The sequence below is a fragment of the Nymphalis io genome, chromosome 20, assembly GCF_905147045.1.
Source record: "Nymphalis io chromosome 20, ilAglIoxx1.1, whole genome shotgun sequence".
NCBI lineage: Eukaryota > Metazoa > Arthropoda > Insecta > Lepidoptera > Nymphalidae > Nymphalis > Nymphalis io.
In genome coordinates this window covers 2,371,955-2,385,833 of record NC_065907.1, presented here as the reverse complement: position 1 = coordinate 2,385,833, position 13,879 = coordinate 2,371,955, and the positions used below count along the sequence as shown (strand labels likewise).

General features: G+C 38.9%; 1 protein-coding gene across 3 annotated transcripts in view; it reads left to right on the top strand.

Annotated features, from left to right (window-relative positions):
- Positions 1–13,879, top strand: part of LOC126776471 (uncharacterized) — a 63,712-nt gene that overhangs the window by 35,254 nt on the left and 14,579 nt on the right. The window contains exon 1 of one of the 3 annotated variants that reach the window (XM_050499004.1): positions 2,401–2,550. The exons of the other annotated variants lie outside the window; for them this stretch is intronic. The gene's annotated coding sequence lies outside the window, so the exon portion shown is untranslated. Of the gene's footprint in view, positions 1–2,400; positions 2,551–13,879 lie in introns of those variants that run through there. 3 annotated transcript variants of the gene reach the window in all.

The window sequence follows — 13,879 nt, the reverse complement described above, 5'->3', positions numbered from 1 at the left end:
TTGGTTTATAATTTGACATGCAAAATCACTTGGCATTCCAATGTCAAAGTCAGACGAATGTGACTCTAATCTGAATGGCCATTGGTCGATAGCAGCCAATGACGCAATGTGTTGTAGCAGCCAATGAGTGTTCCGTATTTAATCATATAAGTATATCTGACGTTGATCAGTGTTTTAGAAAAGGGACGTAGAGCGATGATGTATGTTTTTCCTATTTATTCTGTCATCTCTATCGTCATGGACGTTTTGTTTTTAAATCTCATACTTAAAGTTCTCGGTTGGTGGCGAGTCTGTTTATTTTTTTAAATTTAAATTAGGTAGGCAGATTGCAAATGGGTCGTTTGATGGTAAGTTGTCACCATCATCCGTTAACATTGGTACTGTAATAACATCGTCAAAACTTAAGTCGTTTAAGATTTGCGTGATTGCTGGATAAAATAAGACAGCCCGTGAATGTCCCATTGCTGGGGTGCCTTTCTCCACTTTTAAGGAGATGGTTAATTGATAATTCCACAACGCTTCTCCAAAGCGGATTGGCGGATACTAGTGTTGTATACACTTGAATATTCTGTGGTTCATGTCTGTGTTTGAAGTTTTGAACTGACAATCATCAGTTTAAATTTCTTTTTCTAACCACATTTTTTTTGGTACCTTACCCTTTTTTAGGAACTTTTTACTCACTAAAACCAATAATAGAAATTTATTATTCAATTTTGTTTTATAAACACTAACAGCCTTACTTATACGAGCCGGTTGGCGTGGTTGGTAGATACTTGCCTTTCACGCCGAAGGTTGTGGGTTCGATTCCCACCCAGGACAAAAATTTGTGTGCATGAACATGTCTGTATGTCTTGAGTCTGGGTGTAATTATCTATATAAGTATGTATTTACAAAATAAAAGTAGTATATGTAAATATAATATATCAGTTGTCTGGTTTCCATAGCACAAGCTTTGTACAAGCTTAAATTGGAAAGATGGCCGTGTGTGAAAAATGTAAAGGATATTATTATTATTATATTCCAATTCAGGAACTGAATGTTGCCTAATTCTTTCATCTATATTCTAACCCATTATTTAATTATCTGGTCTGTGGGTGGTACCTACCAGACGAGCTTGCACAAAGCCCTACCACCAGTAAATACTGCAGAAGTTTGTACGTACAACGGTCGTACTTATTAATCAATTACTCTGTAGAGACATCAGATGTAAGTTTTGGATTTACGTTCTTTCTGAGACATGTGTATGAGACCTAATAAATCTAAAATGTTAGCATTGACTCGATCCGAAATTTGGAGTTGATTATTTATATTTTTGTTAAATTGATATTAAGAATGTTTGGAAAACATTGTTCAAACATTGGAAATTGGAAACAGGCTTACAAACAAACGAAAGCAAGACCGTAATTGTCAATGGTTTTCAAATATTTCAACTTGATTCAACTCAATATTTTTACCTTTAAATTTTTTGTTTACAACATATGTTGTCAGCTTAAATGGAATCATATGAATTTCCTATACCAATGCTGTATGGATTGTCTATGTGCTGTCTTTTAACACAATTCCGAGGCGCAATCCGGCTGATTTTTGAAAGAGACCGAGGCGTTGGCGATATGTAGAGAATATCCTAAGAGTTGTTATCAAAGTAAACGCCCGCCTAATTAACTTAAGTGCTCTGTAATTTTGAAACCAATAGTGTGTTTATCGGACTCACTTTCCTGTTATATCGGGATTTATCAGGTACAAAATACTTAACGCATTTACGTGATAAAATAGAGATTTGCTTAAAGCTTTAGTGTTTAGTAACGGCCCATTAATGACTCACTACTGCGTAAAATCAATGTGCCTTATGTAATCTATGCTTAAATGCGTTAATTATTACGTATTTGAATGCACAAGTACATTCATGGTTCTTCTACATTAATAATTCAATGGGGTGGCAATCTGACACGACGCGAAAAAGTTCCGGCGCACGACTATCGGTGCGAAAACACTGCCAACATACAAAACTATAATTGTATATTTCTTGATATATAAAACCATTATAACATTACCATATGTAACATTTTATTGACCCGACTGGTATTGAACCTAGAACCGTGAGGTCTGCTGCCTCATAAATTAGCCACTAGACCAAAGAGGTCAATTTATTCATATTTATTGACTAAATATCAATTGTTGACTTAACGGTTACAATACGCTTATATAATTTTTATTTAATAATAATATTAAATAAAAAAAAACACCAAACCTCTATCGTTTTCTACGGTTCTCTAACAGGAATACCCGCGCAAAATATGTACATACATGAAAATAGTTCGCGTATTATAAATTCAGCTGAGTGTTGAAATATGAATGAATATAACACCCGCATCTCATAGCCCGCAGTCGTCAGCCAGCGTTCGAAACGACTGGTCGTCTGTTTATGTAAAAACGAATAATACGAACGAAAAAAGTGCTATTACTATATATTATATATACTGTTAGAACTGTATCGTAATGAAATATGAAGTCATGTAGTTTTTAATTATGTGAAGATGGTGCGGTTGTAAGGTGAGAGATTTTGTACCAATTTGTTTTTTTTTTAATTAGGACGCTCATAAGTCAGTGGAATGTTTCCAAGATCCTTCATGATATATCTATTTTATAGCAACTGTTCCTTATTGAAACTTACCCGTAACCCTGTGATTTATATACCTATCCAGGTGCCAGGCTGCCTTACTGTCAAATTTCATTACGTTCGGTTCAGTGGTTTAGTAGTAATGAAGTAACAGATAGACAGTTACTTTTATTATAATATCAGTATATATGTATCTTTCTAAGTCTATCAGTTCAATAATATGGATACACTGTCACAGGATACTATTTAATAATAATTATTTATTCAAGTCTTAAAGAAGCTTGTAATCATCCCACGGCTGGGCTAAGATTTCCTCTTTTGAGAAGGTTAGAAGTTTATACCGATATGAAAAATTTTCATGATATTTTCCTTCACCGCAAAGCACGATATGCATTATAAATACAAGTTTAACGAAAATACAGCGACGCGGGCCTAAAGTCGCAACCTTCAGTTAAAAATTTAAAATGCACGTGTTCTAATACCTGTCGGCAGAGCCTAATTTTTTTATAATCTGTATATTATTTATAATGGTAGTGCTTTGTACAGGCTCGTCTGGATAGGTATCACTCAATCATCAGATATTATACTGTAACCACCCACTCATCAGATATTCTACCGCAAAACAGCAGTATTTGTTATTGTTGTGTTCTGGTTGGAAGGGTGAGTGAGCCAGTGTAATTACAGGCACAAGGGACATAAAATCTTAGTTCCCAAGGTTGGTAGTGCATTGACGATGTAAGCGATGGTTAACATTTCTTAAAATGCGTATGGGCGTTGGTGACCACTTAACATCAAGTGGCCCATATGCTCGTCCGCCTACCAATACTATAAAAATAATATCTTTAATTTATTTTTCTATTTTATCTAATTTGTAAAATGCAATTTAATTTTAACCATGTTAATTGTTATCTCATAGATATGTTCTGTGTGATTCATCTGTAATTAGGATAACTAATTAAGATGAGCTTCACAGTTCAAATGTCAATCAGTTGAAATTCGGTCGTCTGTAACTTTCCAGAATGATTTTTTTTTATGTTTATAACAATTTTATTGTTCTCTTGCGTAGTCATATAGTAAAAGTTTGTTAATGTCTCACTGCTAGGCTAAGGCCTCCTCTCCCTTTTTGAGGAGAAGGTTTGGAGCTTATTCCACCACGTTGCTCCAATGCGGGTTTCACATGAAGGATTCCTCACGATTAAGTCACCGTCACCATCAGTCAGTCATCTTTCACCGTCAAGCACGAGATGAATTATAATCACAAATTAAGCACATGAAAATTCAGCGATGCTCGCTCGGGTTTGAACCCACGATCATCGGTTAAGATTCCAAACCAAACTTACTTCTAGAGAGGCAAGAGAAGCTTAATTCTTATTTACTTCGTTTTTGTTTATTAAAACAAATATCTCACTTTTATATCTTTAGATACATATTTGTATTACAAATTAAAATAAATAAAGGGAATATCCCTCGAATGCAGATCAATTATCTTATATGGCTTAATATAGTCAATACTAGTTTTTAGATACGGCTTAGTCTACGTCAAAATTTTAAAATGTAAAATTATTATTATTTATTTTCAAATTAAATCTGGAAGATATTTAAATCACCATGTTACCTAATCGTAACTAACATTACACCGACTTACTTATTCATTGAAACAGCAATACAAAGTATTAATGTTTTGCGGTATAATAATTGATGAATGAATCAAGCCAGCACAATAACCCAGAAAAACTATGAAACTTTCCAGTTCATAAACTCTATGCAAAAATCACTTATATACGTTGATCAGAAACACTTTCATTATTTGCCATTGAAACAATTAACAACAATAGAATAGATGGTAACAGCCTGAGAATGTCCCACTGCTGGGCTAAGGCCTCCTCTCGCTTTTTGAGGAGAAGGTTTGAAGCTTCTTCCACCACGCTGCTCCAATGCGCGTTGGTGGAATACACATGTGGCAGAATTTGAGTCAAATTAGACACGTGAGACACGTTTCGTGAGGAAACCTGCATGGTTTTCTCACGATATTTTTCTTCACCGAAAAGCAGGAGATGAATTATAAACACAAATTAAGCACATGAAAAACTTCAGTAGTGCTTGCCCGGGCTTGAATCCACGATCAGCCCGATGGCCGAGATGGCCCAGTGGTAAGAACGCGTGAATCTTAACGATAGAATAATTCTATAAAACTAAAAAACAACACTAAATTTATAACTATACATAAAAGCAAGTCCCCCGTCGCGTTTATCTGTCTGTAAACGCGTTAAACTTAAAAACTGCTAAACGGATTCACGAGAAGGTTTAGGTGTATATTATTGGGGTTTTGTGTAAATTGGTTGATATATAACGATGATTATTGAAGAAGTCGAAAAAATTCATGCCGAGTGGCTTAACTGGTAAACTGTAATTCGTCGCGTAAACCAATGGAGTTATATGTATTACGATAACAACATTTTATACAGAGCTTTATTCTACCCGTGCGAAGCCGGGACCGGTAGTTGGTTTTATATAAAATGAGCCAAGGTTGATCAGCGGTAAGCACACGTGAGTCTTTACCGCACATTGTGGATTGAAACCCAGGCAAGCATCAACAAATTTTCAAGTATTTATAATTAATCTATTCACAAACCATTGAAACAGTGCGATGGAATAAGCTCTAAACCTCCCACAAAAAGGGAACTGAAGCCCAGTAGTGGGAAATTAACAGGCTGTAAAATCCGCGCACCGCATGCATCGTTATCATGCGCAGTAAATATTTCCGTTTACACTTGAACGGTTTAAGAACACGAACGGTTGTTGATCTGCGCTCGATTGGAAACTGCATCTCGTTACGAATACCATTGGCATTATGGAGCCGTGAAACGATTTTCGACGCAACATCATAAATTGGATATAAAAAACGCTTCAATGTATGCATGATTAATTTATGATTATTTTAATGACTTCTGCTTAACATGGTCTAGTGGTTAGGACACGTGAATCTTAAACGATCGTAGCGGGTTCAAAACCAGCCAAGTACCATTAAATTTTCATGAGCTTAATTGGTGTTTACAAATTCTCGTGTTAGGTGAAGGAAAACATCATGAGGAGACTTACATGTGTGTCTAATTTCACGGAAATTCCACATGTGTATCCACCAACCCACATTGTAGTTGCCTGTTGGAATAAACTCGTAACTTTTTCCTTACACATAGAGGCTACCCAGCCCTACCAAGACGAGCTAGCACAGAGCCGTACCACAAAGTGAAATAATAATTATATTGTCATTAGTTACTGTATTATAACAATGTTATTCATAATGAAATATAAATAAACTAAAATAATATGTCTACGGTATAAGTACATTACTTTTTCAAATGACACAACGGCCTTTTTATCTTATCCAATTTAAAAAAAAACGATATGACGTAATTAATAATAGTCTAATATAAAAAAAAAAACAATTTATAAACAAATATATCATGATTTATGATGACGTCATATATCTTCCGCTTGTTGATAAATTATATTGTGTGGTAATTTTGAATTCGGTGACGTTTGAGATTAGAACATAAAATTTTAAATGTGATAGAATTTTGTTACTTATAAACGTTGCTTGGCGGCTGTTTAGTTAAAAACTGATTGATCTCTTTCCGCTCTCATTAATTTGATATTCGAAAGAAGAAGACAGCATTAACTAATTACCCGCTAAACATTTTTATAACAATATAATAACAATATCCTGGAACATTATACACACACGGCCATCTGATCCCAGATTAATCAGAGCTTGTACTATGGAAACCAAACTGATATACTACATGTATTATTTTTCTTTTGTAAATACATACATCTATAGATAATAACACCCAGACTTATGTTCATGCACACTGTCTGTCCTGGGTAGGAATCAAACCCACAACCTTCGGCGTGAAAGGCAAGTATCTACACACCACTCCAATCGGCTCCTATAAGTAAGGCCGTTAGTGTTTATAAAACAATTTACCAATAAATGTACATCGTTTATCGGTTGCCACATGCAGGGCCTGTTTGTACCTCCAATTGTTCCACCAATTGTTCTAGCGCCAAATAGCAATAATTTTATGTTGGTGTTCTCATTTGAATTGTGAGTGGCCCAACAACTTTGATCCCAAAGTTGTTGTTACATTGGCTATCAAAAGATGTTTAATATTTCTTACAGCGCCAATCTCTACGGACGTTGGTGACCACTTACCATTAATCTACCAATAAATAATCAAAATTGAAGTGTTTATATAGTGGACGAGCATATGAGCATATCACCTGATGGAAGTGGTCACCAACGCCCTTAGACATTGGCATTCTAAGAAATGTCAACCATCGTTTACATAGCCAATGCGCCACCAACCTTGGGAAATAAGATTTTATGTCCATTGTGTCTGTAATTATATATGTATAATTCAATTCATGTCCAGTTGGAATCACTACGGGTACGCGACCCCGGACTGCTCTAGCTACTAGTGTCACATTCTTGTATCTTCCGTGATCACAGTATCCTCACCCCTCTCCTTGATACGCTGTGTCCCAAAATTATCCCAGCATCACGCCCTTGCTCCCACGTCCCACGTCCCAACGGCAGAGACGTCAACACCGAGTCTCTAAAAAAGAAGTATATAAAAACTAATATTAAACCCGGAGCGGTGCCTCCGTTTAGGCGTAAGCCAGTCACCTGCGGCCAAACCAGCACCACACGTATTGACTCGTCATTCCTGTGGATCCTGCTCGGGAGGAGGAGAGGGTGGCATGGGTACTGGGCAAGCCCGTGTGGCCATAAAGTCACCTGGCCCAGGCGTAGCAGCATCCACGGAGAGGACACTTCGCTCACCTGTCTTGTAGGTGAAAAACAACACGGAGAGTGGCAATCACCGGTTATAAGTCAGCACGAATAGGCGTAAGTGCGGACGCCAGGGGCCACTCTTGACGGTAGGAGGATCCATCGTAGATCCATTGATCAGCTACCGCCTGCTTTAAGTCGGGCAGCCCCTGATCAATAAGGTACTGATCCGCCTCAGCGTTAACTTGTTCCGCCTGGGTGAACGGAACACAAGCCTTACAGCTAGACGTTGACACTGTGACATTAACCACCTGCTCAAAGGAACAAAAATCCCAAAACCCACACCAACGCTGCTTACATGCGCTTTGTGACATGGAATGTCCGAACGATGAGGACAGGCTTCCCGAACACCTACGGAAGCTCCGATTGCGCCCAAGAACAGCGCAAATCTTACAGTATCGACGTGGAGCTTAAAAGGCTCAATATCGATGTTGTAGCCTTACAAGAGACCAGAACTAAAGATGAAGGGTCTTTGCGTGAAGCTAACTACAGTTTTTACTGGAAGGGTAAGAGTTCCTTGGAAACACGAGAGCATGGTGTAGGTTTCGCGATTCGAAACCATCTCATCAACGCCATAGAGACACCTGTAGGCGTTTCCGAGCGGATTATGGTCTTGCGTCTAAATACAAAAAGCGGCTTTGTCACGCTAATTTCCGCTTACGCACCGACGCTTAGTTCAAAACCCGAGACCAAGGATCAATTCTACGGCCAGCTCGATAAGACAGTACGCAGGGTGAATCCAACTGACAGACTGCACATTTTGGGTGACTTTAATGCCCACGTCGGTCAGAGCACATCAGCCTGGCCTGAATGCCTCGGTGCACACGGCATAGGCAAGCTTAACGACAACGGACAACGATTGTTGAAGTTTTGCTCAAGACACCAGCTGAGTGTTACCAACACCTTTTTTAAAGGCAAAATAATGCGGAAAGTCTCGTGGATGCACCCTCGATCTAAACACTGGCACCAATAAGACCTTGCTCTTACAAGAAGGAGGGATCTATGGGAAACGCTCCGCACGCGGGCGTTTCGCAGTGCCGAGTGCGAAACCGATCACAGCCTCGTTGCTACTAAAGTCCGACTTGTCCCTAGGATAGTCCATTCTTCCAAGCCACTCGGTCGAAAAAAGATAAATCCTTTCAAGACTCGTGACATGGAAGTAGTGGAGTCATTTGGGGAACTCGTCCGCGAAGAAGTTGCAACTTGTTCGGCATCAGCGCGAGTCGAATGGGAAAAAGTCAAGTCTCTTCTCACTGACACTGCAGGCAAGGTTTTTGGCTATCAAAAAGCAAAATCTTACGACTGGTTTCAAGAAAACGAGGAGCACTTACTTCCCTTGATTGACTCAAAACGCCGAGCCGCTTTAAATTTTCGCCTTAACCCTTGCGATGCGACGCGTGAAGATCTCACGAAGGCAAAAGCGTCACTCCAGCGTAGCACGCGTTTCTTTGTAAATGCGTATTGGACAGAGCTTTGCCAAAGCATCCAAGCGTGCGCAAACGCGGGGGATATTGGCGGGGTGTACACGGGCATCAAAAGAGCTCTTGGACCTACTCCAAATAGGACGGCATCTCGCAAGGAAACTGACGGTTCTGTTATAACAGACAGCACCCGTCAGATGGCAAGATGGGTAGAATACTACAAGGGGCTCTACTCGTGCCCAGTGGATATTCAGCCAGAAGCAGTGGAGCTTGTCCCGAATCTGGTAACTTGGCACGAGCTAGACGTTGCACCCACAGTAGAGGAACTTTATCTGGCCTTCAAGAAGCTCAAATGCGGAAAGAGCCCCGGAAAAGACGATGTTGTCACCGAAGTCGTCAAGCTTGAGTGTCTCTTGCCCATCCTTTATAACCACCTGGCTAAGTGCTGGGAAGAAAACTCTCCTCTCCCCAAGAAAACCCCTCGGAATATGCGAGATGCTAACATCGTCACTCTTTATAAAGGCAAAGGCGATCGTGGCGACTGCAACTGTTACCGCGGAATATCTCTTCTTAGCATCGTCGGTAAAGCCTTTGCCAGGGTCATTTTAGGCAAACTACAAAGGCTCGCCGACCGCGTATACTCTGAGGCACAATGTGGTTTTAGGTTCCGACGGTCAACTGTCGACATGATATTTTCACTCAGACAGCTTCAAGAAAAGTGTAGGGAGCAACATACCCCCCTAGTCATTGCATTTGTAGACCTAAACAAGGCTTTTTACTCCGTGAGCAGAGAGGGGTTGTACTCGATTCTTGTCAGAATTGGATGCCAATACTCCTAAGGATAGTGCAATCGTTCCACGAAGATATGGAAGTCACCGTCCTGCGCAATGGCAACATCCACGCCATTCGAAGTACGCCGTGGTGTTTATCAAGGTTGTGCACTGGCCCCCACCTTGTTCGGAATATTCTTCTCGGTGCTTCTGAAGGTTGCTTTTGGAGATGAACAGCAAGTCGTCCACTTACACACGCGAACCGATGGTAGGCTGTACAACATCTCAATGCTCAAGTCCAAACGCCACAGGGAGGACCTATTTGTAGATAGTCTCCTTTTCGCTAACGACGCTGCCTTCATTGCTCATAACCAAGCTCAACTCCAGAGTCTAATGGACAAATTTGCTAGAGCCTGCGACCTCTTTTCAATGTCCATAAACTGCAAGAAGACCTTTATTTTAGCGCAAGGATGTTTAGAGCAACCAGTCATCTTGCTTAACGGCGCACCTTTATAGGTGGTTAACAAATTTTGCTACCTTGGGTCGCATTTGTCGAGCAATCTCTCGCTTGATGCAGAGATCGACTTTCGCATCGGCAAAGCAGCCTCTACTTTCGGGAGGCTCTGTACAAGGGCTTGGGATAACAGACACCTTACGGTAAAAACGAAAATGCTTGTTTACCAATCATTTGTCCTAAGCACACTCTTGTATGGAGCAGAAACGTGGACAACGTACGCAAAACAAGAACGCCGACTAAACACTTGCGCTGTCTTCGGAACATTCTGAGCATCACATGGCAGGATCGCGTGACAAACGAGTCTGTTCTAGGCGAGGCACAGCTGCCTAGCATCATGGCCATTCTAAAAAAAAAAACGGGTACGGTGGCTTGGACACGTGCATCGAATGGAGCAGACTCGTCTTCCAAGGCAAATACTACTGGGAGAGCTGGTGGATGCAAAAAGGTCTTTTAGGCGGCCTATGCTCCGTTACAAAGATTGCGCTAAGCGTGATTTGGTTGCGTTTAACATCCCTAGCAATCGATGGGAGGAACTGGCAGAGGACCGTGCCAAGTGGCGACGCCTTATTCACGAAGGTCAATCAAAGCATGACAATGCCTGGTTTAAATTACTAAAAGAAAAACGCACTAGGCATCATGAGCGGGCTTCAAACCCCCGCCCATCTGGGGGCGCATACACTTATCGGAAGTGCGGCCGAAGGATCCTCTCTCGCATTGGTCTTTTCAGTCATGAACGCAAGTGCCTTCGCGATGCCGCTTAAATCATCTGTCAAAGATGCAGAGGCCTATATGATGATGATGATAATTCAAACAGGCATTCTGAACTAGCAATGACAGCTTTTGAAGGACTTTTATCAAAAACTGAATACCATTGAAAACACGCGGATTTTGCTAGTAAACTATGAAAGTACAACTATACTATTACAACGTATTTCACTGGTATGTTTATACAAAAAGATATCACCCTCTTTTATTGTATTGTAATCGGTAATAATGTTTGAGAGATTTATTACGGTTTTTCACTTATCCTAGATATCGGTTACTGGATTTTGGCAACGGTTTGGACAAACGCTATTCCAACGGCTTGGAAATCTTCCAAATTGCCAGATAAACGATGTCAATTGATTCCTTTTATCTTAGGAAGTTCGTTTATTTGTATTAGAATATCCGGATTTACGTTTCAAGATTAATAATTTACAAGAGGTTTGTTTAGATTCTCTGTTACACAATATATTAAACATAAATTATGATTCGAATATTTTAGCTAATTACAGACACAAGGGACATGACATCTTAGTTCCCAAGGTTGGTGGCGCATTGGTGATGTAAGCGATGATTAACGTGACCACTTACCATCAGGTGGCTCATATGCTCGTCCGCCTTCTTATTCTATAAAAAAAAGCTTACTTAAAAAAATATCGCAAGCAAAATATGCTTTATTCAATACTTCCTTTCACTCCTTGAAGGTAGTAGTGTGGCGTTAGTCTATGAGCTACCCGTCCCGGCTAAGAATTCGAACAGGTAGAATAAAGGTCTACATTAATCGTTTACATCGACATAAATATATCTCTATTGTAAACGCGGCGCACGTCAGTAGAGCTTCCAATCGGCATGATTGTTTCGACATATTTAACAATCACGTTATATTTTAGCCGATTAACACGAAACCACATTCAATTATACTCCGAAACGTACCTTATGAATCACTTCGTATATTGGTGAAAACCTTATGGTTATTTGGTACTTTTTCATATTATGATAATCTTCCTCATTAGCACTTTGGTCTACCTGATTTATTTTTTAAATCGGAATACTAGTTCCTCTGACACGAGTGTACTAACAAACAAACTCTTCAACTCACTTATATATAAAGTGCTGTTTACGCATATTTTAAATGTAACTAATGAATTTCCTTCAATTATTCATGTAACTATAACTGTTTTTATCACTTTATAATTGTTCTATATTATATAGACCCAGTAGCGCATATCTAGACAGCGCGATTCAGGAATGTAACTTATTGAATAAGCGCCATCTATCGCTACCGAGTTGTAACATACGCTATTATACAAGTCTTTCAAAATTTGTTCCGTAAAACCGACTAAATAGTATTAACCTGTATTACAACAGGTTAATTTTAATTATCATTTGATTTCTGACATTAGAACGCTCAAATATACAATCAGTTTTATCAAATACATATAAGTTTTATATGCATAGAATACTTGTAGGTATCTAAGTGTCGCCTGCGTGTGTTAGTCGCGACAGTTTCAACCGGAATGCAGTTATAAATATAACCGCAACGGTTTGCAGTGTCCCTATCTTCAATCTTTATTATTTACTAGCGAACTGACTTTGTAAGGATTTAAGTTTTCGCGAAGTTTTTATTTAACTTCGCTTCTTTGTGTGTGCAAATCTCTAAAATGAAATTTAAAACATCAACTCAAAGGATTGAGCTTGTTACAAAACAATATAAAATATACGTAATACAACAAAACAATTATCGTTTTATTATTTTTATTTATATTCATACTTTATTGTAAAATACAATTTTACTAATAATAATAATTACATGCTTGTAGTAATTTTTGTAATTGTAAATACCTTATTCAAAATACACCATTTATCAATACTTTTTTTTGTTCTGATTTGAGTAAGTGTAATTACAGATACAAAAGACACATATTAATTATTGGTTCATTAACAATATTACATAGCTTCGAGCGGCCCAATTATCCGCCTTCCTGTTAAATAAAAATACACTATATCGTAATTAAATGTATATGAATAAAAAATAATTCAATAATCTCTATACATATATTTTTGCCGAGATGGCCCAGTGGTTAGAACGCGTGAATCTTAACCGATGATCGTGGTTTCAAATCCGGGCAAGCACCACTGAATTTTCATGTGCTTAATTTGTGATTATAATTCATCTCGTGCTTGACGGTGAAGGAAAACATCGTGAGGAAAGGACACATGCATTGTCTAATTTTACTGAAATTCTGCCACATGTGTATTCCACCACACCGCATTGGAGCAGCGTGGTGAAATAAGCTCCAAAACCTTCGTCTTAAAAAAAAAGGAGAGGAGGCCTTAGCCCAGCAGTGGGATATTCACAGGTTATTACTGGTTATATATTTTTATCTTTAATAAACTACCACACTCCACTGAAGTTTGAGTGACGTTCATTAAACATCTATCAAAATGGAGTTTTGAGCGAAACTGAATTGAGCTTGCAATATTGTAAATTGCTTTCAACACAATGGACGTAAATCAACGGCTTGTTTATCGTCACACGTTATCGCGATGTTACTGAAAATGCAGGTCACGTGATTGTAATTTTTTTTAAAGCTACTCCATTTTATGAAGAACGACTATATATCAGATCAGGCTCACTTTATACATGGAGTGGAGTCAGGCCTATATGTAGGGTAGCTATTAGGTTTTTCTGTCGAGGAATTCTTATCAATTGGCCTTAACGGCAAGTCTGAAGTCATTAACGCCCAAGGACATTGGGGTTATAAGAAATATTAACAATTCCTTAACATGAGCCACGAACCTTGGAAACTAACATGCTATGTCCCTTGTGTCTGTAGTTACTCTGGCTCACTCATACTTCAAACCGGAACACGACATTACTAAGTATTGCTGTTTGGCGGTAGAATATCTGTTGAGTGGGTGTTAGCTACCCGGACG